General features: G+C 39.2%; 1 protein-coding gene across 11 annotated transcripts in view; it reads left to right on the forward strand.

The window, feature by feature from the left end:
- The window catches only part of FHIT (fragile histidine triad diadenosine triphosphatase), a 1710176-nt gene that overhangs the window by 40521 nt on the left and 1663655 nt on the right, over positions 1–6000 (forward strand). For all 11 annotated transcript variants that reach the window (XM_069084211.1, XM_069084216.1, XM_069084217.1 and 8 more), the window contains exon 2: positions 1892–1940. The gene's annotated coding sequence lies outside the window, so the exon portion shown is untranslated. The remainder of the gene's footprint in view (positions 1–1891; positions 1941–6000) is intronic.

Below are 6000 nucleotides of genomic sequence, written 5' to 3' on the forward strand. Positions count from 1 at the left end.
GAGAATCTGGAAATCATTTTTCCCATTGCACTTCAGTCTTAACTTTCATTGGGATCAGAGCTTTAGAGCCAGAAGGAACCTTAAGATACATCTTTCTCAGACCTACCTCTCTCCCAGTTTCATAGAAGAGGAAAATGAGGTGACCTAGAGCACATCTAAGTGGAACAGCTGACCCAGGGTCATGCAATTAATTTACTGGTCAGTTAAGAACTCAGACTTGGTTTCTGGGTTTATTTGCGGAACAGCCAGGTACAGGTTTGTAAAAGGGAGCAGGGAGGAGAGTGAAGGCATTATATTCCAAAGTCATGAATAAATTCCAGACTACCAAATTCATACCTTTGGTTGGTATATCCCTTTTAAGAGAAAATTCTTCATATCCAATAAATCAAAGATTCTTGAGACCTCTGGATCCCCCCTGTGGTTAGATTTCATGGGTCTGTGAACTTGGATAGGACACAAATCACATTTTTATTTGACTAGCTTTTAGTTTATGTTGTGATTCTGTTTTGTTTTATGCACTTAGAAGCACTTTGAGAAATGGTCAGTGGATTTCAACTGTCAACACAGAACCCCTGAGATAAGGGGTCTTCGGGTTTGTGTGTGTGTGTGTGTGTGTGTGTGTGTGTACTTGTCTATACATTTGATTTAATTCAGTAAACTTTTATTAGGGATGCCTGGTGTGTGACTCTGAGAGTTTGGAAAAGATGCAAATTTCAGCTAAGATACAGTCTCTGCTTTCATAAAGTTTACAGTTTAGGAAAGTGATAGGAAGTATTCATAAATAATTATAATGCAAAATTATATGTGATACGTATGTATCAGAAGAGTCATAATTAGCATGAAAAGTGCCCTCAAATCATCTTTTAAAGACAAGTTTAGTTGGGGAATATAGAAAAAGATGCCTGTATCCAGGCTTCTATGCATAGAAATCTTGGGGATATGATTATTGTGCGGCAGGGAGAGAAGGAGCTCACCCGGGGCGCATCAGCTGAGAGAAGAAACCTGTACCATCTGGTACCTTTACTATTTTAACTAATTTTTCTTCTTAACTAGGTATGAAGCTTGTTTGCTTCTGTGCTGCTGAAGGAATAGTTAAGTGCCATTCTTTCCAAGTATATTTGAGCCAAAGCCCTTATCACGCACCCCCCCGTCCCCCCAATCCAAATGTGGCTTAGGTCACCTTTGATAATGGGACCACCACAGGTAAATCTTTTGTAAAAAATTTGGAATTAGATTGTGCAAGAAAGACTCTGGCACAAAGCAAATGACATGATGTTTTACTGATTTATTAACTTGCTTTTTATCTCTGTGCTTTATTTTAAAAAATTGTTGATGTCTTGGCTTTATATCAAGTTAATTTTCCAATCTATCCTCCTCCCCTTTGCAGTTCAGAGAGTCATCCCTTTCTTTTTAAATGTTTTATTGAGGCTTTGTTGAGGTTACTGTCTCTTTCAATGATGCCACCCCCCCCACTAGAGTAGAACTCTCATTACAAACGAGTAGAGTCAAGCAAAGTACATCAACGTGTCTGCCATGTTTGCAAGTGTATGCCTCATGCAATGCTGATAGCCACACCTCTCAGCTGGAAGGGGTGCTTCTCGAGGCATTTCTCAGGGTGTTCAGGGAGCAGCTCTCCCTTCTCTGTATTTTGCACTTGCCGCCTCCCCTCAAAGACTGCGTTGCTGGTTGTATTGGCTTCCTGGGCTCGAGGTGGGTTTATTTGCTGTATCTTTTCTCAGTCTTATGTAAAAATAGAAAAGAGGCCCAGGCTGTATTACTGCTTTGGCTAACAGTCCCAAGGCATAAGGAATTTCTACTCCAAGACATGAAGAATACACCCTCCATTGACATTGGCACGCAACTCAATGCCTTAATTTTTATCTCTTTGTAGCTTTGAAACTCAGCAAAGAAGTGGAGCCCATTGAGAAACATCTGTAGAGGTAAGTGTATTTATTACATAGCCTTGACAAACATTGCCTTATGAAATTGATTTTTTTCCTTTTATTCAGGGATTTAAACACTCAGTTTAAAGCAAGAGCTTATAGGACAGCTTCCTGAACTGTCTGTTTGTCGCACCCCCTCCCCAAAAGTGGCTAGCTATAGATAGAGGGAAGCAGGAGAGGAGGCAATGTGCTGAGCTGGGCTGAATGGCAGCCCTGACTGCTGATGTCTGCTTTGTCCTCGGCACTTAAGACATTCCTGGGAAGCCAAATTTGCTAAGATTAATTCGAGGTAGGAGAAAAGGAATGTGTGGGCATCGCTTCTGATGGAGAGTTGGATAAAGCTAGCTGGCCAAATAAAGGAAATTGCAGAGTGGTATTTTAATAAGGGTCTGGTCATTGTCACAGCGTGTAGCTATGCATGTAGCCATGTGGATCTGCCACGCTGGTGGAATAAAGGGAATCAGTCAGAAATGTCTTAGGCACAGCCGATGCTATGAGGTGAAGCTGTAGAGCTGAAAGGGATCTTGGAGATCATCTGTCCAACCTTCCCCATTTTACGGATGAGGAAACTGAGGCCTAGGGAGGTAAAATGATTTATACAGATGGTAAGTGGCTGAGCTGGGACTCAAACCCAAGATGGACAAATCAGTTCAACTATGAGTTCAAATTTTGCCTAAATACTTATGAGCTATATGACTCTGGGCAAGCTAAGTGTTCTAGTGGATAAGGCTCTGGGCCTAGAGTCTGGAAAGCCTGAGTTCAAATCCAGCCTGAGACTTACTAGCATGTTGACCCTGGGCAAGTCACTTAACCTCTGTTTGCCTCAGTTTCCTCAACTGTAAATTGGGGATAATAATAACACCTCCTTAGAGGGTTGTATGGTGTGGCCCATAGTAAAAGCCATGTAAATGTTAGCTATTGTTATTAATTATCGTCACTTAACTTCTCTGTGCCCCAGCTTTCATGTCTATGAACACATCATGTGGTTGGTCCCTTTCAGTTTTATATCTATGATCCTGTAATCCACGGACCCTGAGTAAAGTCTTCCTTCTCTTGTACTGCCCTGTTGTGGTCATTGTGGAGTCTTCAGTGGATGAAAAGAAAGCGAACCCTTCAACATGAAGCCACAGGAATAGCATTGGAGCCAACATGGCGTGAAACATTGCAGTTGGGTTGGTTTTTACATGGAAAAAAAATGTAATTGTTTCCTCTTTGCTAGGTATATTTATAAGCATACAGCAGTACAGTATTGTTCTTTGATTCATGGTTTAATTTCTGTTCCGCATGAAGTATTTTAATTTAAAGAATTCATTGTGAGAAATTATAGGGTTGCAGTTTTTATCGAGAGCCTTTGGTGGCCAGGGTGAAATATGCCGTAATTTTACATTTGTTTTCATCATCAGTTATATTCTTGGCAATTTTGGATTTTCTGCTATCATTTTTATTATGGTTATTGTAGTAGTGATTGCTTTAGTTAAGGTTGGAAACCTGGTTTGATTTAGCTTGTATTTTCAGTTACTCCTAACTTTGTGACAGGTCAACCTCTGGGGCTGAAATGTTCAGTGTTCATTTTGAAAAGAAAGGTAATTTTATGGGGAAATGAGAGAAGTCTCTTTTGGGTGGAAATGTGAGCTATAAAAATTTGTGCTGAGAATGGTCTTCAGGGAGGCCTCAATTGTGGGGCCTAAAAACCTTATGAGGCCAGAATTTGTTTGAAATTAAGATATGGGTCTTGGCGGGGAGGACAGGGCATGATAACTGTCTTCAGATATTTGAACGCCTGTCATGTGGAGGAGGGATTAGTCTTGTACTTACCATGAGAGCAGAGTTAATCATAATGTGTGAAAATTAGACTTTCTACACATTCAGGCTATCCAAAGGTGAAATGAGCTCGGAAGGTAGTGAGTTCCCTGCCACAGGACATCTTCAGACAAAGGTTAGATGACTGTTTATGGGTTGTATTGGAGAAGGGATTCTCTTTGGGACATGAATTGGACTAAATGGCCTTTGAGATCCCCCCTAAGTCTGAGAAATGGTGATATAATGAATGTTACATGGTTTGCATAGGGTGGAGAGAAATCTCATTTAAAGTAAAAATTCTTAAGCCGATTTCATGCGACAAAAATTGTGCATTTCTTGGGGTTATTTCTCAGATGCTAGCCAGAGAACTTTGTTATTGAAGTATTTAGTCACTTATGGGAATGAAAAATCTTGGTTTTGATAGTTTCTGGATGTAAATCCTAAGAAAATCTTGGAACTAGTAATGATCATTTGGTCCAGTCCTGGTACTTAAAGGACCAGTCTTTAATTCTGACCGCAGAATTTTAGGATTGAGCCATAGACACTCCATTTCTCCCACTTTCATTTGGATTTGGGAAGTTTTAAAGTATAGTTACTTGTCTCTACTTAGTACACTCTATATAAGGTCTAAAACCATTTGAAAAAGTAGATGGGAAGTGCTTAATAAATGTGCTTTTCATTCTTCCATTCAATTGGGATGCCCCACTTAGTGCAAAACTTCCTGCTCAATCAAAACCCACCATAATGTGGAGGAATTCACAAAAATAAATTAAAACCCCAAAGATTTCCCCTCGGTTGTGTCTCTTGTAGGTGGAGTCTTATCAGTGTTTGAGGCTGTTATGTGAACAGGAAAGGACATAATAATTACCTAGCCATTATCTAATTACATGGCCAAATGGTTTCATTACCATTTGTTTTAGCCACTCTCATTCTTTACTGTGAGGAGATGAATTATTGATCAGGTCCTGGCTGGACAAGATGGTACTTTGAGTCTTCTCTTCTAACTCTGTGACTCTGTGGACCCAGTCCACTGAACTCATCAGTAATGAAGAGTGCTGACCACTGGACATATGAACATTTCCCTCAATCTGGGATGCTTCCTTGTATACTTTTAAAACAAGACACTTTTAAAGCTTCCTTTGAAGCTTCAAGATAGTACTTTTCAGGTGGGTAAGATTCTTGGTTCTTCAAAATGAAGTAAATGAGAAGGGAAGGGAATTGTCCAGTAAGACGAGAATCAATCAATCAATTAATCAATCAGTGGGCACTTACACCTGCTAAGTGCCATTTGCTGTTCTAAGCACTGAGAAGAAAAAGACAAAAGTGTTTCTGCTCTCATGTTTTACTGGAAAAGCTGAAGCTCGTGGAAACGAGAGTGGGCAGTTTGAAATTTTGGCATCAACATCAAGCTGTTTACGTCGTCTGTGTTGTATATTTTGTTTTGTTGGATGCTCAGAATTCTTAAGATACTCTTTATAGAAAGGCTGTGGGAGGCTTATGCATATGGGAGTTAGAAATGGAAATTGACTATATGATTTGAGTAAGGTTTACAGATTTAAGAGTAATATCTTTTGCCATTATTCCCCTTCTTGCTAAGGCATTTATTCACAAATAGTTGGACCTCATGTATTCTATTACCAATATGTAGAGGAACAATATTTTCTTATTGCCATAAAATTTCTTAGTGCTGCTACTGCTTTAAATTCAGAGCAACTGTTGTCTTCTTCCCCTGTTCCCCAGCTTGGGCCTGGGTTATCTTTGGTTGTTCTTTATGCCACCAAGAACAAGAGAAACAGGGCTCTAACTTGTTATTATTTCATAGGAAAAAAAGGATCTGAGTTGAAGGAGACCACGGAGGTCTCCTTAGTTTAATTTAAAAAATTAATAAGAGCTGATGTTAATATAACCATTTCAGGTTCATGCTCATTGCCTCCTTTTTCTAGACCTTCACTAACCATTCTTTTAATGATATAAAATTTTGCCAGATTCAACTTGGAGTCAAATTACTTTGCCTATAGGTTACTAGTTCCACTCTCTTACTTTTCTTCATTTCTCTTTCTTTCTTTCTTTCTTTCTTTCTTTCTTTCTTTCTTTCTTTCTTTCTTTCTTTCTTTCTTTCTTTCTTTCTTTCTTTCTTTCTTTCTTTCTTTCTTTCTTTCTTTCCTTCCTTCCTTTCCTTTCTTCCTTTCTTTCCTTCCTTCCTTCCTTTCTCTCTCTCTCTCTCTCTTTCTTTCTTTCTTTCTTTCTTTCTTTCTTT

Source organism: Petaurus breviceps, unplaced genomic scaffold (genome assembly GCF_028583685.1).
Source record: "Petaurus breviceps papuanus isolate PSGF00001 unplaced genomic scaffold, PetGlider_PUasm1.0 174, whole genome shotgun sequence".
Lineage (NCBI taxonomy): Eukaryota > Metazoa > Chordata > Mammalia > Diprotodontia > Petauridae > Petaurus > Petaurus breviceps.